At 35.7% G+C, this 23,749-nt stretch overlaps 1 pseudogene; it reads right to left on the bottom strand.

Moving 5' to 3' along the window:
* Positions 1-14,305: 14,305 nt before the first annotated feature.
* LOC149024754 (DNA replication licensing factor MCM4-like) lies at positions 14,306-23,688 on the bottom strand (annotated as a pseudogene).
* Positions 23,689-23,749: the final 61 nt, after the last annotated feature.

Raw genomic sequence — 23,749 nt, 5'->3', positions numbered from 1 at the left:
TTATTTTTTTTTTAATATATGTTTGATATCCATTCTAAATCATATTTTCTATGTGAAGAAAGGATTCTGTGGTTGCAAAATATGTAACAGAAAATAGAATAGAGATGTAACATATATGTTTCATGAGATGTAATGTTAACTGAAATTGTAGGTTTAATGGATGATGTATGGTCTACATTATCAACAGATGATATGATATGGGAAAAAGAGGATAGGAGAGAAAAATATTGTGAGAGTAAAGGGAAGGGGAGAAAGACTCCTTTGTATATGGAGGTAGAAAGGAGGCAAGTAAAATAATAATTATATAGCAGCACCAATATTACTTCATATTTGTGCACAATTCTTACAAAGTATAGGAACCCAATAGCCTCTTTTCAGTTGGTGTGATATATTTTTTTTCAGCTTATCTCATACTATGTAGTGATCAATCAATCATACTAGTTTTAATTCTTATTGCTTGGTTATAAGGTTTATTTAACTAGTCAACAAGTACTCTTTTTTTGCCCAAGTCAACAACTACTTCAAAGAATGACCAAATGGTTTGGATCACCAATGATCCAAATCCCCTTGACTTGCTTTTTTTATTTGTTTGTTCTTTTTCTTTTCTTTTTTTAATGATATGAAAAAAAGTTTAATATATACATAAGTCTTGATCTCAAGATTCTGACCAATATTAATGCTTTTTCTTCCATTTTCTTTTTTTGTGCTCTCAATACATTACAAGTTGAATTCAAGACTATGAAGTATGGAGATATACAAGAAGAAACTTGCAACTATTAAAGGAAATCATGATGATCTTATTGGGTTAGGTTTGAAGAGAGATTGAGAATGACTTCAACTAGGATACATGTTTTTAATGATGAAAAAACTACTTATAAAATGTTGGTGGAAGTGAAATGTTCGATCATTTTTTGTTAAGCATCTATGTTATGTAAAAAAAAAAATTTATGGAACATAACTTATAGTTGTTTGGATAATAATGTCATTTTTGTAATTATTAATACTTGTTAGAAGTGAAATTTCCACCAAGAAGAAATTTTTAAGAACGTGTTTATCAAACATATTCTTGCTTTAAAAATGTTTAAGAAATGTTTTGCGAACGTAATTGTTAGACACTCAAGATGGTTCTAAAAACATTTTTCAAGCATAGAAACACCAGAAAATGTTTTGTATAAAGAATTATGCTCCTCACATAGAAATGTGTTGTCAAACACATAGTATGTGCCTCATACTTGGTTCATTATCTAGAGGCACGTCTTCGAAGAGATTGAGTAATGTAGGATATTGTCTTCCTTATTTGACTCAATGAAAGGTGACTTCTTTCTTTTCTCTTTCCAGTAACTAGGAACATTACATACAAGTGAAGCCCAACCTAGCTTTTTTGTTAGAGTGCATTAATGCATGAGAAGATGCCTTTGGATGATGAAGTAGGGGTTTTCCTTGGCTTCCCTCTATGATTTATGTCAACAAGCATCAAAAGAGTCTCATCATTGTCTATTGTGGTATCCTTTTTCTCGTCTGTGGGAGGATTTGGCACTAAAATTTGGTTTGAGTTGGGAGGTTGGTGCAAACTTGTTGGGAACATTGATGGAGTGAAGTAGCAGGCAAAGAAGAGCCCCTTAGGTGAATTTTGGCTGAGTGGTTTCCTATTAATGTTCTACTATCTTTGGTAGGTTCACAATAATATAAGGCATGAAGTTGTGGTTTGTCCTCCCAAATGGGTAGTTTGACAGGTACTGTATGACCTTGGTACTCATGTTTATAAAGTAGAGGGTAGAAAATTTTCTAGCAAATTTTTTCTTCAAGTTAAGACCTTGGGTCTTAATCTGAAAATCCTCGGTTCTTCTTCCCCTGCAGAAATTCTTTGGTCCTCTCCTAGCCAAGGTTGCATAAAGTTAAATACAGATGACCGTTCCTGGGAATTCCAAGAAAGGAAGGGGCTGCTGAAGTATTTCGATCTCACAATGCAAAGGTGTAAAATCATATTATTTGTTCTTGGGTAAGGTTGTGGATATATTGCAGCTGAAAAAGCACAAGTAATGGTGATTTTCCCCCCAAAAAAAAATAAAAATGATCACTCCTATGGTGGATGTTGCAGCATTGGAGAGGACTTAGTGGGTATTTGAATAACATTGAATAACAAAGTGTTACAAGGAAACCAACAAGGTTGCTGATCATTTGGCCAATTAAGCAAGATTAATGGAGACATCAAAGGTGCATAATCATTGGTATCAATCGCTAATTGAAGAGCTATAATGAGATGTTTCATGAAGACCTAGATTTCGGTTTGAGTAACTCATTTATTTTCTGATGTATGCATTGCTGATGAGTGAAGTGGACCAATGAGTTTGTGTGTAGAGGGAGCAACTGATGTTGTACACTAAGTATTTGGTTCCTATGTATAGCATGATTTGATATTTACGTTGTACTCTTTTTCGCTTTTAATACAAATGATCTTCTAGAGAAAAAATTAGGAAATTACTTAAAGCTAGGCTGTGTATACATACACCAGATTTCATATTGGACAACAAGTTGATAAAGCCATGGAATTAAATGTAACCAATAAAAAGGTGACTCGTTGCAACGGAAATACCTTCAAGAATGCCACATCGAACAACACAAGTTTCCCCTCTCTAGTATTTCCTTTTAGAGAACCCACCACTAACTTTCGTACGGAAAGGCTTACATTCAATGTTGCAACCAACAATTTGAATGCGAAGTATTTACAGGCACCACCCTCACCCATATACGTTTGTCGCCTCGCCTTTTTTGGGATTCATATTGTTTTAATTCAATAGAGCTTAGGGACTACGAAGGATTGAGATAATATTGAGAATTAAAAAATAAGGATCATTTTCATTTGGTCCTTGAAGTCTGGCAGAATATCTTTAATCTAAAAAATTTGACATTTTATATTTGCCCCCTTTAGGTATAAAAAAAAAGTCAATTAAGGTTGTTTATGCACAAACGATTTGCCTTAGTTTAGTAATCTTTTGACCAAAACACCCCTATCCCCATCTGATTTCCAATCTTCAACCTGGTAAAGTAAACATTACCAAACAAAATATCTTTTAACAAAAAGTTGAAAATTACAACTAACTGCATTATAATTGGTTAAATAATATTACAACTAAAGGCTCATAATCTCCCAAGATATTGGGAATTAAGTTCTAACAATAAAGCCGCTTTCGAGGATATTTTACTTTATAAAATAGTAGTCTTTAATCTCTCAAGGAGTTAAACTTGAAATTATTTGAAAATATAATGTTTAGATCCTCATTTAACTATTTGAGAGGTCAAAAGTAATTTTTTTTAGAGTTTTTATTACGTGTGGGTCCCCTTAGTGGATCACAAATTAATGTTAGATCCCCTTGGTACAATATATTATGTATGGGTCCTAACCAGACTAATGCTTATTGACCAATTATCTTTTTTTAAAATCATGCATTAACACAATGTATTAAATAACTTTGGTCCTTTCACGTTTGAAATTTAAATATAATTAACGGTGTTAATCTGTTTGGGACCCAAACACGTAATATATTGCATTAAGGGGACCCAACATTAGTTTATAGTCCATTACACATAAATCCGAATTTGAATATTTAAACTTTAGATATCCATTTAAGACATTAAAAATATTATTTTTTATAATAGAATATTATTTTAACTGAATTATAGAAATTAACCATCATTATTATTATTATTATTATTATTATTATTATTATTATTATTATTATTATTATTATTATTATTATTATTATTATTATTATTATATATTATTTGGATACATGAAATGGAAGAATATTAAGAATTGGGGTGACTAATATTGAAAAACTAAGTAGCAATATTTTTCTTATCCCCAAAACAAATCCCAACAAATTCCATAATTTGTTTTCCCAAAGGCTTCGTTTGTTTGCTGGAATAAAGGTGGGGTGAAAAACAAGGGGTGGAAAAATTCTTGAAAAGAGTTCATATTTCTTACTTTTCCTCTTAAATCCCAAAATGGTAGATTGTTTGGTTGCTTGGGATGAGAAAATGAGAGACAAGTTTCCTTGATGTGATGCAGCCCAACTTTCCCACCCCAAGCCATTTTAAAACCCCATATTTTTTGTGAAACTTTGTGGGAAAGTTGGGAAAAGTAAAAAGTGGGACCCATCACTATCACTTTTCCACAAAACTATTTCATTTTCTTCTCCTTTCCCCCACCCCACTACACATGGGACCCACATTTTTTTTTTTTTTCCACCCCACCTTTGCAAACAAACACAGCCAAAGAGAAAAAAATTCTTCCCTAAAGATGACTAAACTAATAGAAACCGGAAAATAAAAAAAAAAAAAAAAACACAAGGAAAACGAAAGGGTACCAAGGATAATTTTAGGAAATTTCTTCCCAAAAATGACTCAATATTTTTAATCTCTACTTTTATAAGTTGAATAAAGGACCCCGAAATAATACAAAGACATTTTTTGGTCATTAACGATGTGTCCTTATTTGGTCTTTTATGGATATCATAGATTCACAAGGAAGTCAAATGTAGAATGTCACTTTTTTTATTAAAAAAAATACATACTACTATTATAAAAGCATGAACTTAATAAACCCGAATACATTTTCATTTCTTAAAATACCATTATCCATTTAATCCATTAGATTTTTGAATCATTAATAGTAATAAATAATATTAAAATTGTAAATTTTCATTTATAAGTGTAAAAATAATTATTATTAATGGATAACATTAATTGAAAATTTAATAATTACTACTAATTTATCATATTGTCTAAAATAGTCTCAAAGAATTATAATATTCATATAATTATTAATATTAAAGCAAATTCCTATCATTCCTTATGCTTAAAGACTATATTTATTAAACTTCCTTACTCAAACTTTATACTCTCAGCTCTTGTTCTCCCTTGATTGTTTTAATACCTGAATTACTCTTATATTTTACTAATCTAATTGATTTCTCTCTTTTCACTTGAATCAATGCACATTATATGTTTGAAACATATTATTTGAAGTTTTTGAACCACTAAATTATCATACATCTTTTTCAAATGTTACAATCAACTTCTATTAAAAAATAATTTTTTAAGAAAATCTAAAATCAAACTATGCCTTGCAACTTTAGAACATTGATAATTCCCAACATTATTGCTTGGGAATATTTTCCGTATGACACTTTCTAATCAAACTAATGTTGTTATTGAATGTGATCAAGAAGCTAAATCTATTTATATAAATCAAGAGGTCATACCCTATTTGTAATGTTCCTTTTGTAAGGACCCAATCATTAATGTCCTGAAAGTTGTAGGCATAGTGTTGCATTTTTATGCAAGGCTACTACCTGCTGCCGACAGTGGGGATTTTGCCACATATACAAAAAGCAATTGAATTGTGTAGAATCAAAGGCCAAAAGTTTAAATGTAAATATAATTTATTTATTTATTTTACATTTAGGTTTTAAAAGTTTGTAAATTTACGAAATGGAGCCCCTCACTCTACCCGATCCTAATCTCTTTTCTCGTTTGGCCCTAGCTGGAGAATAGGATGTCTCAAGTTTGATTTTTCAAGAATCAACAATTCTCCAGCACCAATCAATAACTCTTGATGCAGCTTTACTCGAATACTGGCAGCGATTACAATCATCCGGCAACCTTACCTTCCTTTTTTCCAAGGCCAAAGCTAGGATTTAACATTGGGGGGCCAAATAATGAATCTGGATCACCTCTCTGTTGAATGGGCACTAATGTCTTTCCACCATACATATTATGTGGGCCAATGCAATACCCACTGTGGGTCCCACATCTGAATTATTTTATTACATTCCGATGTAGGATTCTCACTAAAAAATTTAAAAAGGGTAAATTAATAAAAGAACTAAAATATAAATAACACAATTATAAGTAACTTATAAAATATATATTGAAATAATGCATAGAGGCCAAAATTGTGGGAGAAAAACTTCAAGAAATAATGAAAGAAAAAGGTGGGAAAGAAATTTTGCGAGAAATTGTATGAAAAAATATAGATTTGAAGTGTATTAACTAAATATGGGGAAAACAGTCAATTTCCATAAATTAAGTTTTAAAAAAATCAATGATTATAATTAGATCTAATAATATTAATGGCTAAAATTCTAAACATCCAACTAATAAAACTTAAAATTTAAATTGTTATTAGTAAGAATAGAAACTTCAGTAAAAAGTTTAGGGATTCAAAAATAAAATTAAATGATTACAATTAGATCTAATAAAATTGATGGCTGAAATTTAAACTTCTTAAACGAAATTTAAATTTCTATGAATAGGAATTGAAATTTTAGGAGAAAGTTTAGGGATTAAAAAAACAATGATTATGATCCTATAAAATCAATGGATGAATTCTAACGATATTAAATCCCTATTAGTGGAATTGAAATTTTAGGAAAAAGAAATAACAATGAATTAAAAATAAATAAAAAGAATTCAGTTATACTTTCTAAAAAGAATACTAGCAAATTCGTGGGTGAGAGAGAGAGGGGGGAATAATTTGAGAAAGAGAGAGTGAATACTTGATAACTGCCAGAGAAGATTTAGGAAAACTCCAATTTCTGCTAACTACAATATTTTGTGAGATCGTGAGAGAGAGAGAATAATAAATAAAAAAAGGAAATAAAAGAGAAGATTCATGAGAGAAAAATATTAATAAAAGTATGAGAGAAAGATATGAATAAAAGTATGAGAGAATAAATAGGGAGAAATTCATGGATCGTGAGTTAGTTTTTAATTAGAATTGAACATTTTATGTCAACGCAGAGCTGCTCTAGTTGTCACATCCTCCCAGCCGGTACCTTAACTGGCATACCCGAGAGTGTGATCCACAGCCCCGAAGATCAAGTATCGAGAAAATCATCCTCCCACATATACAATAACATAATCATAAATAGGAAATAATTAAGGTTTAAATATTATAAACAAATGTTCAAATCAATAGATGAATAATCAATATAATCAGAGTGCGAAAAATGATGTCAGATATCCGAAGATATCAAAAGAAGTAAAGTGAGGCGGAAACTCACTCCACAATTATAGCGGAACGCAGTATGTAAGTCTAAAAGGAAATACAACTGAAATAATAGTACTAAGAAATAAACTAAACTCAAGAGTCTTTTATCCTATAGATGACATCTTCAAAATAGTGGACTTCATCAATCCAACGGAGATGTTCCAACTCCACGTTGCATTTAATCGTAGTACGCAACTTGATCAACTGTGGGATCATCAGAGTAATCTTGATTGTCGCCAACACCTTGTGTGTAGTACGCTTCATCGGCTTGCGCTTCACCGTACTGTTCGTCATAGTAATCAGTACCTGTAGAATAGTCTAACAAGAGATTGTACAAAAAGGAATGAGTTTCGAAGAAACTCAGTAAGGTAGTTAATCCATAATGACATAAATAACATGTGGCAGAATATAACAAGATGCAATGCAATATGAAACAGATAATGTATGTATGCATCTAAACTCTATGTATGCTGGTCTCTATGGCAGACATGCTTTAAGTCATAGCACCGTACTTCTTTAGGTGAGTCACACATACGGCTCCTGTTGATAGTGGGTCTGGCATCCCTCGGGACAAACCATGGCTGGGGGTTAAGTCAACTCTCTCTCACATAACCATTTGGTATAAGTACCAGCGCATGTCAGGGTAAAGCCTAGCCCAATGCAAGTCATCTACTCAGTTACATCAACTCAAGTCCAGATACTTCCATTCCTCGCCCCGGGCAATCATTTACAGTATCCTTGCCACTAGAGTCCTAATAGTCCCGAACTACGGATTCATCAACCCTATTGGTTATCCACATATGGTAAACGGGAAGCTCTCATGTCCTCTCACGGGTTGGTTACCGGTCTTAAGCGCCCATGAGCCCAAGTCTAGCCATATGCAACCCTCCAATACATGGCCCCCACAATGTGATTCCCGTACTCTCACGGGTTGGTTACCGATCTTGAGCGCCCGTGAATCCCCATTGCTGCCACGGGTCGTTCGGTCTCAATACCCTTCCGAATCGGGTCTGATATAATGGGGACATCCTAGCCAAACACTGCTAGACAGTCCTAGGTATGACAATCAATGATTCGGGAAAGCGTCGATGGGCAACCCCAGAAACATCCCATACTATTTCCGATAATGTCCAAGGACAGAATTGTCAAAAGGACACCTCTCAATCCCAAACCATACCTAATCAGACGCATTCTCAGATCAGTCATGACATACACAATCAGCAGGTCATCATATATCAGAGAATATAAAGTCATGATCTAATCATTAAACAATATAGTAATAAGCAATTCATATAAGCCTAAATAATAAAAAAAAACATAAGCAAGTGCTACTATTCTCACAGTAGTATATCAAAAATATAAAGTATAACAACAGTAAGTAAACTCATAGTTTCACAAAGTAGAAGCCAGAGAGTATGCGATCTATGTAGTTAAGGAGATAACTGTCCTTACCTTCTAACTCGTAAAGGAACTTATGGAATCAAGTAAGACCTTGACTAAACCTGATAAGAAGGTCCTAAACAAGTGTATACAACATATTAGGAAAGATACATCAAAGGAAAGATATCAAATCAATAAAAACAGACCAAGAATGAGGTTGTTGTACTCATTGGTCGATTGATTGGTCTACTGTCCCAGTCGACCAACAGAGACAGTGGCCTTCAAGAATCAGAACTTTTAGAATAAGAAACCAAATTTGGTGGTTCAAAAGGGGACAAAATAAGGGGGAAACTACAATAGCAACATCCTAGTATATAGGGGACATCAAACCACCACTCAAATTAAGTTTCCAAGTTACAACCTAGGAACCAAAAAGTTAACCTAATTAGGTTAAACATGGATCATGAAGAAAATATAGTATGATTAAGGATAAAGAGTTAGGGGATGATAGGTTACAATTCTTGTAAGGAAAACAAAGTGGTTGGCTTCTAACATGATCAAAATATGGGTTCTTGGTTTTACCCAAGAAACTAGGGTTTCAACCCTTTTGGCTCTCATGAAAAGGTTGAGATCACAGGATAAAAGGGAAGTAAATTGTTGGCCAATAATAACAAGAAAAACATAGAAGATCATTTTAGATTAACATACATATTACCCATGAGGTTTCCCTCACATGGGAGGTTACCAAAGATTCCCAAAAATATCATACAAGGATTAGGGTTTCAAGGGTTAGGGTTTCAAGAATTCAACTGGCTAGAGCTAAGATCATGATGATGATCATAGATCTCAAGGAACTGAATGAAATAATGGAATAGATGGTTGCAAGAATGCAGCATCTCCTTCCTGATCTCAATCAAGAACAAAAGAAATTCAGAGGTAAAGAAGAAAAAGAGAGCATAGACATACCTTTGATGCAGGAGGATGAAGACCACTTGAGTTCTTGTGAGAGATCAACTAAGGATGCAAGGGAATTGATTAGAATGGAGTTCTAACTCGTTCCAAAGGCTTAGGAGGTAGATGAGGTGGAGTATTCCCGAGATTAGACTTAAATAGAGTAGCCACGACCTAATTAGCAAAAACTGAATCAATTGGTCGATTGATTGGTCACCAATCAGAACAGCAACTTCAAAATGTGGATTTGAAGGCTCAGATCAAGTCCAAATATCAAGGGGTTTTGCACACACCTAAAGTGACTTACCTAGTAGATAGAAATGCCTTCGAACAAATACAGAGAGCACTCCAAGTCCATTAACTAATCAGATCTTCAACAGGGTGCAGTTTCCATAATTGGAGCACTGACATCAACCCTCATGGATTTCAATCTAGCCACCAAGTCTTCTACAGAAATGGCCCAAAGCTGACTTCTTGCCTTACTTCGGGTTGTCGGACCTACAAACAACAGGGTTTCCTTTGACAAAATCTTCATAATCTTTGATATCTATCTTTGAAAAGAGGTCGTGGGTTTGACTCTTGCTAAGGCATGTTAATATCCCCATTCCCAGAACATTTTATATTCCTTAAAACTAGGGCGGCCAAATAGTGGTATTTCACATGTGAAGTGAGAGAAATAAGGAAAAAATATGAGAGTGTTTTAAATTTTAAAAAATTGGTTCAATGATTTAAGTTCCAATTCCAAAACCAATCATTTTGATTCCCTTATGTGTTGACTTCAACCTATTACTATATGTTCTTAGCATAATTGTCAAGTGGCCGTTCAAGAATCAAAGCTTGGTTGCTGTTAGTTGATATCTTTGAACTGCGTTTGCATTGGTAGAACCCTAATTTGGTTCCGTTGTTCTTGGATTCAGGATCAAATCATTCCAATTAACAAATTGATCCCAAGAATCATAAATAAAACCACTGGATGATACCCAAATAATGTACTTTTAACTCATAGCTTATGTTTCACAAATAATTATCTCTCTCTTTCTCAAATTTTAATAGAATATAAATGCTTTTTCATACGTGAAGAAGAGAGATCTCATGGGACCACCCTCCTAAGCAAACTTCGTTTACCTTATTAAATATATAGCTCGGAAACTTTATGAGCCTTTTTTTTTTGGGAGTGGGGAATCAAGTTCACTCTAATTACATCTTTAAGGGTAGCTGTTACATATAATTTAAACATAAGGTGCGGCTTCGTCCTTGGCCTCGAGGACAATCGAACTCTAACCTCCTATTTAGGAGTTGTGGTTAATTTTTTACCAATGGAACCACCCCTTAGAGTTACACTATGAGCCATTTATCAAGCATGTCTTTTGAAAGCTAGTATTCTCTTATGGTGATCCTAAGCTTTCCTTCTTAGGATTTTAATTACTCTTGTAAACCAAGGACTTGGCAGAATAAACTATCTCAAACAATCTTCTCTAAGTTTATCATGAATTTAAATTTGAAAGTAATACTCCCAACTTCACAATGGAGAAAAGAGAGATTTCAATATATTAATACCATTATGAATGTAAGAAGTTGATTCCATTTTTGGTACGGTACCTTACCAATCATTTTTGGGCTATATCAGTAGACATTTATAATCCGTTCGCCAACATACTTATATGGTTGGTAGATATATAACAACTCACAAACCATAATAAAAATGTATATAAGAATGGATTATTGTTATTTATATGTTAATGCCACCCCAGCCATTGGAGAGTTTGAAGGTTTTTAAGCCTTTTTCATTCGAATAGATAAGGCTGGCTACACCTACTAACCAACCACCTTGGTTACTACTTACCCATGCATGGGTTCATGTGGAAAATTGTTTTCAGGTACTCAGTTGTGGCGTTTCTAAACTTCTACACAACTCTACCAGCTCAATCTCAAATCAGACCAATTTAATGAAAGCCAAAAGAGTACTAGAATGGTACCCACCAGCCACCAGCCACCAGCCGTGTCTGAGACACTCATAAGCGAGAAGAATCAAAAGGACATGTAAGGTAAGGTACGGTTGACGAGGAAAGTTGTCCGATCAGCTTCAGCTGCTTTGTGGGGGACAGGATGAGGGGTTACATGTGGTTCCCGGCTGGGCGAGGAACTCTGGCTCCGTGTGAGCTAGCATTGTCTTTGCTAGCTAGTTCGAAGTTGGAATTTGGAAGAGTTCATCAGTGTGCTAAAAGCTTTGAAGCTAACGGAATAAGTTGAATCAAGCCATTTAATTTATCATAATATTTTAAGATAGTCTAATCTAGTGCTCTTACACCAAATTGTCAAATTGAGCCATGGCTCTTGGGCATGAGCCCACCAAAAGGATCCGGGCCGACCAATCTTTGTTAATTTCTTTCTCATCTCCCAGAGAAGCTGGGGGAAAACCTTCTTCTTTCTTCTCCTCCTCCTCATGTCCCCAACACAGATTTTACTACCTTCCAAATACCATAGACCATTAATGCAATCTATGTTTGATTTTGAGTTTGATTTTGATTTAGATCAAATTCTATGATTCATATTGGATGTTGAAGTCAAAACCCTCAAGAAAGAATTTGGTTCATTTTTATCCAGTCATTTTCAAATGCTCGAATAGTTCAGCTGATGTGGACTCGAATCTAACGACTATTCGATCTGTTCTCTTGTGAAAGTCAAACTTGGCCGTCTATGTCATTGGTGACTGATGGTCGTCATAACCTCATCATCACAGTTTTACACGTCAAAATGGCATTTCCTTTTGTGATTGTATAACCGTGCCCTAGCCTATATGAAACCTAATATAAGCAAGCAATAACACAAGTATTGTTGACGGAGTTCGGCTCTTGCAAGCCTACATCTCCGGGATTCAAGATAGAATCCAATTCACTATGATCTTGACAAGGTTACAGACTTTTTGGGAAGAAAGAGAGATACAAAGATAACCTATTTCAGGCAACCATTGAAGCTCAAACTCCCACCGAGTGTTCCTCTTTTCGAGCTGATCAAAAGCCCCTTCTCAAAGCATCAAAGATCCTTCAGGAAGCCATCACCGTAGCAGGAGGAAGATGGAACCGCAGCCATGAACGAGCAAAGGAAGAACTCAGAGGAAAAACCCCAAATCCGCAGAACCCAAAACCCAATTTTCCATATATGAAATGAACCAAAGCCAAAGACTCATATACAAAGACATGAACCAACCAGTTCAACCATAAATCACTTAAATAAGTGAAAGGTCCAAATTACCCCTAACAAATCTCCCCCTTAATCTGTACATCTAATCAACAACCATAGTAGACTGGATTACAACCGTCATCATCCAAGTGTACCTGCACAAACAAAATCAAAAGAGACCACAGTACAAAGCAAACAAAATTTGCAAAATACCTAGACATGCATTAACCATGCAACACTAAAGGACTCAATTCAAATACACCATGCAACATACTACACCAGGTAGAGAAACCCATAATCAATAACTCATGATTCACAACTCAATCAAATAACCATGAAGAGTACACATGCACACACCAGGCATATATCTCACAAAAGAAATAAACAGAACAAGAGTCATAAAAATTTGGGCAGCATCTCCCCTAAAACTGCAACATATGCAAACTTGATAAACATACACAAGACATACCTGGACATCACCACACCAAATGTAAATGAAAAACAAAGTATATAATCTCCACAAGTTGTAGTAACCCACCACATAGACTTACTCATGCCAACCAAAGCATAATAAATATATAATTTAAACAAGTAAGACTTTAAACAAGAGACAAGTATAAACTTCAAGAAATCCATGGTGATACCCAAAGCCAACCTAGATTAACAGAACCTCACAAACATCAACAGATAAACAACATGGATCCAGATAAAATGATAATTCCAAAACAGCCCATGATCTAAACAAATGCTTACAATATAAGCCAAGTCTAAAACATATCACATGATACATAAGAGAACTTCACAACTAGAGAAGAGAGATTTGAACAATTCAAATATATAAAACATGACAAGTAAGCATAAATCTCTCCCCCTCAACCAATAGATCCCAAAACTTAGGAAAATTCCTAACATATCCAAATACTTTCATTTCAAATTCTGATTTTAAAAACCTTCCCCAATAGGCCAAGCAACCAATATGTAAACCACATAAAGGCAGATATAGGACACAGAAAATGAAATGAAAAACTAGAGGCAACTGTCAACCTAAAATGCAAAATACAATGCAAAAGACTCAAACATCAAATCTTATATATCAATGCCAAGGGTATTCAAATGAAACCACAACAGGATTCATTAACAAGTCATATTTTCAAATTCAGTTGTTAAAATGCCTAAAGAAGTTGCAAATCATTCTTTCTTCTACATTAATGTAAAGAAATACAACAAGTATTCAATTACCCATTAAAATAATGAAGAGAGTAACTCAGGATCGCAAACACTCTTATAGTCTTACATTTAACAAACAAGATGAAAATAATCTAGACAAACCCAAAAAAGACAATCCCACTCCTAATCCATCACTGGTCTACTACCTCTACTCATCCAGGACCTCTCCACCCACTCACTACAAGGACGAGCACAAGTCAACAACTAGACATACTCAGGTCACCTAGAGTAGATACCAAACCAGAGATAAAAGAAGTAAACTCAATAAGACTTAACAACTCTAACCTACAAGACCAGACTCAAGGAACACATAAAGTCTAACTGCAAACAAGAGATAACCTAACCAACAAAACTGGTGCAAGTCATCTTACCAGACAACTCCATAAATCTGATAGTTTAAATAATTATTCCCACTCAAAACCATACAAGCTGACAAAACCATATCCCCTGAATCTGAACATGCTACTTTAAAAAGGGGGTGGGAAGAGCCCATAACAAACTTCTTGTGGCGTCTCACCTCGATAATAAGGTAAGTGGAAGGTGTATATTGTTAATAACAGACAATCAAGGGTTATATCGTGAACCACTTGGATTAGCACAAGCCAAAACAGAAGTCCTAGCATTAAGAGAAGCAATAATCCCTGCCTTTGCAATTGATACAGTCTGTTGTTCCATCACCTTTGGAGGTTCAATGACAAAAAGAGTAAGCAAGCAAAAATTTGAACAGTGTTTCATCAAGTGATGACAAAGGAAAAGTAGATAAAACCTCATGAAGCATGCTCCGTGCACAATCAGACATTTTATCAAATTCATCTATGCAGCATATGCCTTTGTCACTTAGGACCAAGGCCCCACTTTCAAGAACCTGAAGTTTTTACAATGATGTCAGAAGCCCATTTTGAATTGAATACCGCATCATAAATAATACAAAAATTCCTATGAGATATCATACCGTTTCACCTGTTTCGGGGTCTTTGGCGACATATGCAGTCAAACCAACTGCAGAACTTCCTCTTCCACTGGTGTAAATGCCACGGGGTGTGAGTTTGTGTATGTATTGAAGCAGCTGAGACTTACTGGTTCCAGGGTCACCAACAAGAAGTATATTGATGTCGCCACAAAAGCTAGCTCCATAAGGCAGCTTCAAAGCATTCCCACCAAACAACTGAAAAAATGAAAGCAATCTACAACATCAATGCAATTCTGAATGAAAGGAAGCACAGAAATTAACTGTAGCAAGAAACATGCAAGTGGAAGAAGTTCAGCTGGACAACCTGGCAAAGAAGGCCCTTTTTAACATCATCCAATTCCCATATGCTTGGTGCAAGGGATTTTGTTAGCTTGTCATAGATATCTGGCTGCTTTGCAAGCTCTTTCAATTGCTCTACCTAGAAATCACAAGAATAAGTATTAGTAGTCAATAACAAAAGAATTATATCACTAAATATGATAGGGGGGGGGGGGAGACTGATAACTCAACCAATCTACCTTTTGGTCATAGTCAACCGGGAAGTCCTCATCATGTTGCGAGATCCATTGTCAATATCTATAGGATCGTCAGCCCGCATCCTTGATTTATCGGTCTTCTTTAGATGAAGACAATCAATATATGTCTGCCATTAGTGGATAAACTCTGTAAGTCTTAGTAACATTTTCTGCCGTTAGCTCTAGTAATAATTTTAAGTACGGTTATAATATGTACCTTGAATAAAGATTTTACAGTTCTGTGTGCTGGCCCAACTCTAACGCTCATTGCCTTGTAAATCCCAGTGACCTGGAGGACAAATCAAGGCTTGACGGTTAAGAGGAAAATTAATACAACTCACATGAATCCCATAAATTTCCAATTTGCTGCCCTACCTCAACTCTATCACCTGGCTTTCCAGCATCCACGAGTTTATCATGCATCAACAAGCTCACAGTATGAGGTGTTCCTCCCTCGGGGATCTCATCTGGTGTCTCCTGTAACCTCACAATCTGCTTATCCGCAAACCTGGTTTTCACATCAGAACCTAATGTAAATGCAATTACTGTTAGGGTTAGGTTTAAGCACAAGGTTGCTTAAAGCATTACACCCTGAGTATCTAGATTGGAATACGCAGACCGCTGCTTCTAGCTAGTATTTATAGTATAAATACTGAATTCTATTGGTAATTGGACTCTCCTACAAAGGCCCATTACACAGTTAGATCGTAACTAATCTAATGGCTCATATTAGAACATAAGTTGAGTATGACTCAAATACCTCAACAATAAGTTGGGTATAACTTGAGTACCTCAACACAAGTTGGGTATGACTCAAGTACATCAACAATCTCCTCCTATGTTCTACATATGGCTCTAGCATTAGTCCCAGAAATGTAATATTCAAACTCAATACAGAATCATTCATAACTTTCCAAAAGATAATAGTATTCAATAAAATCCAAAAGAACACTTTGAATCAAAACATGAGTTTTAGAACAAATCTAAACCCAATCTAATTAGAAGTTCTTCTTGGATTGAATTACTTATTCTCACAAAGAACAATACAATTGTTCCTTGCATCCTTGAACGATTTACTCTTAAAGTGAATCTTTCCTATCGAGATCCATCCTGACAGCTTTGAGTGATTTTACTTGTCAAATAAATCTTTCGTGGTAAAGTTTAAATTAAAGCCCAAGGCGACCACAGGCGGCAGGCCCCGCGGGCCGCCGCCCCCCCCCCCCCGGCGCCGCGCCACCCTTGGGGCCCCCCGTTGGCGCCTTGGGGGGGCGCCGGGCGGTTTTCCCTCTTTTGGCCCATCAAGCCAGAGGATTGGATTCGCTCCTCCATTTTTGACATACATTGCAAAGTTACCAAAATATGAATTTCATAATATATGAATTCAATCATTTGCATAAATATCTAGCTCAATCAAAAGAACTTAGTACAACCCACATGATGACTGAAAAATCATTCGCATTCTCATCAAGTTTATATACACAAACAAGATCTAAATGGTTTCTTTTACAAGAACCATTCCATGTTTCTATTTGAAATCATGTTTAACATAATTTGCATTCTCATCAAGTTTCTATACAATAACAAGATCTAAATGGTTTCTTTTACAAAGAACCATTCCATCTTTCTATTTGGAATCATGTTCAACATAATTTGCATTCTCATCAAGTTTCTATACAAGAACAAGATCTAAATGGTTTCTTTTACAAAGAACAATTCCATGTTTCTATTTGGAATGTTAGAGTTATCGTGTCCAACATAGTTTATTGGTTATATCATCAAATTTGGAATGATAAACCTTTCTATGGAAGACATATCATCAGATGTGGAATGATATAAAGATAACAATAACATCATCGAAACATATCAACAATTTTCATATTCCTTGAATGGAATAATAAGGTAATCAAGCTTCATACAAAGGCTGTTACATCATCAATGTGGAATGATTTCACAAACCTCTATACTCCACAATCCTACCAAATTATCTGAAATATGCAAATTGTCATGAATGCTAACTATGGCTAGATGAAATTCGAACAATTCAAAATAACATATAATTGGATTAAGACATATCTATCTATATGGTCTTTAACCCCATCTCCCCCACAATTTTGAATGTTCGATTTGTATTTCAATCCCTTTGTAAGGGCATCTACCATGTTCTATATTGATCAACTAAAGTGATCACTTCTTGTTTTATTAGATAATTCAGCACAACCTGCATTAGCCTAATTTGTCTCCTCTTACCATTAAAGAGTGAGGTATTAGCTATCATTGTTGTTGCTTGATTATCACAAAACAAACTTCAAGTTAATCATAAGAAATATCCAGAATCAGATCTTTTATCCACTCTCTGCCTTATCTCTCCTGAGGCTAGAGAATATAATTCTGATTCCATAAAAGATAGAACTCAAAACAATACAAGTTCATCTATTAAATTTCCTTTTAACAGCCACTTCACCTAGTGTAAGAATAATCACTAGTAGATTGTTGTTTCTATTTCTGAGCAATAAGATGCATCAAAATTATCCTTCTAAAATTTGAGAATGTCCAATTTAAAGAAGAGCTTAGTTTGTAATACCCTTAAGATATCTCATTAACCTTTTGAGGGCATTCCAGTGCTCTGTACTAGGATTACATGTGAAGCAACTCAGCATGCCTACTGTATAGGCTATGTTTGGCCTAGTGCAACTCATTGCATACATAAGACTACCAATTAGTTTAGATATTTTAACTGATTCACAGATTTACCATCTTTCGGTACAGACTGTTATAATCATATGGTGTCTCTATTGGTTTGCATCCACTGTATCCCCATCTAGAAAGTAGTTTTTCAATACAACTAAATTGGTTCAGGGTAATTCCCTGCCCAGAAAAACTTACTTTCATACCAAGAATGATGTCTACAACACCAAGATCTGTCATATCAAATTCTTTAGCTAAGGTTTCTTTGATGTCACTCACTACAAAATGATCAGAATCAAGAATCAGCATGTCGTCTACATATAAGAAAATAATTATGATCATATTCAATACAGACTTATAGTAAAAGCATTTATCAAAATTACTCATTTGAAACCCAAAGCTCTTTACTTATTTTGTCAAAATTTTGTGCCATAATTTATATGCTTATTTAAGATCAAATGATTAAATTAATTTATAGTCTTTATATTCGAAACCTTTCATGACATACCCTTCAAGTTTATTCATGTAGGTTCTATAATTAATATACTCTTTGTCCATATCATTCACTCTATCAGAATCCACAAGATTTAAAACCGATATGAATAATTTGATATTAAACAAAAAACTTAGAGACATGTCCTTTTTATTTACAAGATCAAGAATCAATGACACAAAAATCATGAGACTGAATCAAAAACACATTAGTGTCTATAGAACAAATTTAGACTCTTTCATCCAAAATTTTGTGTTCTCTTTCTTGCATTGATTTTAGACCCAATTAAGGTCTCTAACTTGGTCATGGTAATTGGACACACATATCCATTCAATTGTTCTCTCTCTTCCCCTCTTTTTTTTTTTTTTTTTCTTCAAAAAAAATGTTAAAAAAAATTCTTGATAGAAGAGAGTATCTCATCAAGTTTCTATCTGGATTTCGATAGTGATAAAGCCATCACTTTGTTCCCTTTATTCGAATCCTTTCTTTTTGTATACTAACAATAGAAACGTAAAATAAATAGCAACCCAAATAAGATGGGTCTCTTATTTCAAATTTCATGGCTTAAGGGTTCAATTTGAGGTTTTTCAATCAAATATTACCCATCTAATATACCATGCATATAACCACAAGAAGGGGCTTTGATCAGCTAACAAGCTCAACCACTTAAGAGAAATCATATACTAGATTTCATAACCAATTTTCTTTATACATAATATATATATATATATATATATATATATAAATCGAAGGAGAAAAGATAGAGATCAAAGAAACCTTAGATCAGACTCCAAAGCTTTCTTTTCACACTATCAACGTCTCTCACAAAAGCATCAACATCGCAAGTTTCAAATAACGAAAACCTTTACTTCCGTGCTTGCATTATTCTTTGTCCTCCGGTTTTTCTCCGCGAAGCAAAATGAGGATGTCGATTGGATTTTGAAACTCGAGTTTTCCGCTCTCAAGCACACTGACTGAAATTTTCACAGAAAAAACAAAATGCTTTAAGATTGTTAGGGTTAGGTTTAAGCACAAGGTTGCTTAAAGCATTACACCTTGAGTATCTAGATTGGAATACCCAGACCGCTACTTCCAGCTAGTATTTATAGTATAAATACTGAATTCTATTGGTATTTGGACTCTCCTACAAAGGCCCATTACACCGTTAGATCGTAACTAATCTGATGGCTCATATTAGAACATAAGTTGAGTATGACTCAAATACCTCAACAATAAGTTGGGTATAACTTGAGTACCTCAACACAAGTTGGGTATGACTCAAATACCTCAACAATTACATGGGGCAAATGGACAATCAGTATCAAATTAAAGCTTTACCTGCATCGATTATGGACCAATGACAGAATCCGGAGTCTGGCACTCATGTCTCCCGCACTTAGTTGGTTCATTTATTCGGCCTATAAATTCCATTGTTAAAGAACAAACCAACAATTGGTACCACAAGTTTACATCACCAAATATGAGAACACGAAACAGGCTTGAACTGATAACTTACCTCGGTCTACAACTATAGGGTCGGAGTAGAACCCACAAACAAGGCATCTGAATACAACTTCCCTGATTTCAAGTATTATGGAACTACAACGGATGATCATACCTTTCACAGAAACCATCTTCTCGATGTCTGGTCGTATGAAATCCAAAAGCATTAGAAGTCTTAATATGATATACAATTAACTTTCTCAGTGATGTTAAATTAAAAAATAAGAAAGAGAAGCTGACCTAATGGGTTAAGATTCCTCATGGAAATTGACGTTTTGAGGTTGAAAATTTGAGCTTGGATGTGCTTCTCGAACAGAGGTTTGATGCGGCTAACCAAATCCATGAGAACAATATCGAAGATTGCCAGCACCTCTAGTGGGTAACGAACTGTGAAATCCCCCAGATTTCTACCCCTTTAACCCATGGTTTTAAGACCGAGAACCTGGGCCTTGATTCGGCGACAATCATGGACCATTAAATTCGAGCCCAAAGGATTGGAAATTGAACCAATGTTGGTAGATGACCCTTATGATGACTCAAAAACTCTCTTAGAGTTTAAGTGAAGAGAGAAGATTCATCACGATGGTGTTAAAAGGCGGTTTTAGCATGTTCATAGATCAGCGATGGATAATCCAATTGACACAAATAAGGTATCAAATCGAAGATCGTCGAAAGACCTTTCCAACGAGCCTAAAATCACTGAATTCCGAGTCTGTTTGGGGGTCCAACCATGGATGGAAAGTTGGGCCAGTTGGGTGAACCAACCCCCCACCCTATTTTCCATTTAGGGGCAAAAACGGAATTTCGGATTCTTAAACCCTATTTTATGTTTTAACTCATCCGTAGCCACATTTTATTTTACAAGAACGACTTTGAGGCTGCGGGAAGAGGAGAAACGAAAGAGGGGGCGATTTCCATTCTTCCGGAGGCATTCTGTGATTCGAATCTTCACAAAAACTTCAAGAAAGGTTAGTTGTCTTTAATCATTCTCTTACTCACAATTTTGTGAGTATTTTCTCTCCTTTCATTTTGAGGAATCTTGAAAGGGAAGCATGTTAGGTTGAATGCTTACTTCTCAATCCTTTTTTTTAATAACCATTTCTAGTATGTGAGTTATTGGTGCAATCCCATGATAAGGGTGATTCATTTTGACTCTCTAGGTTCCCCACGGGTGATTTATGAGAGCCAATTTGGGGCATTTTGATTTGGGTCAAATTGAATCAAATTGAGGACACCCTTGTGATCTCTTTATTGCCAATTAATTTTCCCCACAATTTTGTTTCTTTTTGACTTCAATTAAAGACGAAATTATAACTTTTAGCCGATTTAGGTTAAAAGGGTGAATTAGAACCTAGTGTTCTATTTGGGGTTGTTACGAGAATATTTTTAGATATTTTTCTAAACCCAAATTAACTCCTATTTTTATTTTGTTAATCCTTTTGCATGATTAGGGTAAATTACCCAAAGGTTATTTCCTTGTGGGAAGAGAGTATTGATCTGTGGAGAAAATATCAAAGTAAAAGGTGAGGAATAACCAACCCATTATATTTAATTGATAGTTGTTATTTTATATCTTTTGTTAAATATGAATTGCCATAATATATGTTTATCATTATTACTTATGATGTTGCTCCTTGCTTTGAAATCTATTAATGTTGTTATGATATGGAATGTGAATGTATGTGAAGGGAGAAGAGAAACATTATTATTTCTTCTACCTTGTATTATCTGCTTGGGTTGTGGGTTCGCCCATCGCCCTAGTTATGTGATTGCTTAGTTGTGGTTGGGGAATGGGGAATGCCCTTTTGGCATTTCTGCCATAGGATACCAAAGGAGGCAGTATGGGACGCATTCCTATGGTGCCCTTGACGCTTTCCCTAATTACTGGTTGATATATTTAGGTCATGTCTAGAAGTGTTGGGCTTGGTGACATCTTGAGTACTACTACCCTTCCGGTAGGGGTATTGAAATCGGTTAACCCGTGATGTCAATGGCTAGGTCCTGTGAGCATCAAGCAGGCCCACTATCATCATGAGATGGTAGGGTTGCATATAATAGACAAGGGCTCATGGGCGCTCAAGACCGGTGAAATGACCCGTGAGAGGACATGGAGAGCATCCTGTCCATTATATGTGGATGACCATAGGGTTAGGGGGTCAACGTAGTCCAAGTTGGTTGGTGCCATAGGATACGTTGATTCTAGGTGGGAAAAGATATCGATCGAGTTGGTTGGTGCCATAGGGGAAGTATCCAGACCATATGTAGTACGAGACCGTATGACTTTGCATTGGGCTTAGAGTAATCCTTGACACGCACCAGATCTTATACCAATGGTGATGTGAGAGAGTGTTGACTTATACCCCAGCCACGGATTGATGTGACTTGACCCAATTGCCGCGGAGAACCCAACAGACGTGCTTGAGTGGCGTGAGGGAAGAGTGATGAGACTGCCCAAAGAAGACTGGTGTTTGACATAATGCGTGTCTACTTTAGAGACTACATTATAGAGTTAGGAAACTCATATCATCACTTTGCATTTGTTTATTTATATTATTAAATACATGTTTGTCTTATGAATGTTGACATGGAACTTGTATGAAGATATGATGTGATTGTGTTACCTCACTGAGTTCTATGAACTCATTCCTTTGTTTTGTTGTTTCTTTAGACTGTTCTACAGGTCATGTGGACCCTTATTTCATTGCGGATCCCTTATCAGGTGGTAATCAAGACGGTGAAATTGGAGAAGAAGTGGAGGCACATGACGCTTCCTGTTCCTGCCAAGACTGCTCTTATGGAGAGTCTTTTCCTTAGAATCCTTTAGATTATTTCCGCTGCAACGTTATACAATCTTTCTTTTCCGTATAACTCGATGTTTAGTTTGAAAGGGAGTTTTGAATATTGTAATCCTTTCTTTTCATTCTTGATTATTAAATACTTGAACTGATTTATTTATTGTCCATTTAATTATGCTATATCATGTTTTGTATGGATTTGTCACTGAACCTAGATTTTGCGGTGTATCACCCCCACAGGTATTCGGGTATTACCAGATCCGGCTGGGTGGGGTGTGACACGAACCATCTTGGTGTAGAGGTCGAAATCGTAGTCGTATACATCCTGAGCATCGACATCGAGTGATTCCCCTTCCACATCAAGAATGTGATGAATTGCCCTCATGTATTTCCCCTCGGTGTGAGATGGGTGGTCTCTGAAGTGTCTCAGGAACCGGAGAATGGCAGCATTAACATCCTCTACGCTGATGTTGGTTCCCCAAACAAACATTGGAGGGGCTTCTTCCGCATCGTCACCTTCTCCGCCCTCCGAAGACGGTGGTGCATCGTCAGTCGACGTGGGAGTAGCAATTGGGGTAACCCTAGAGCCGTTCCTCCTAGACCTCCTACTCTGAGTACTTGAAGGGGTTGGAGTCGCATCCATGGCACCAAGTCGAGAGGGCAGTGGAGAAGGAGTGAGAGATGCGCGTCTTCGCCTTCTGCCATCAGGGTTGCCGCCGAGAGATGAGAAGGTGTTACCAATCGGACTTGAGTATGAATCGTCCGGAGAAGAAGGCCCTACAATCGAAATCATCCAACAAAAAACAATAGTTAGCACTATGAGGTCATCCTTATCAAATGAAACGGCAAAATTGTCAGCAGATTTCACAACGAGAGATGTCGAGGATAGTGTTCGCACCGCCTCTGGTGTTATTGTGAGTAGAATCAGAAGACATGGTGGCACTTTGGAAGAACAGCGAAAAACTATCGATAGAAGAATACACCAAGTGATGGAGT

Source organism: Hakea prostrata, chromosome 2 (genome assembly GCF_041222555.1).
Source record: "Hakea prostrata isolate BN-2017 chromosome 2, UWA_Hpros_2, whole genome shotgun sequence".
NCBI lineage: Eukaryota > Viridiplantae > Streptophyta > Magnoliopsida > Proteales > Proteaceae > Hakea > Hakea prostrata.
This window is presented reverse-complemented; position numbering and strand designations above follow the sequence as displayed.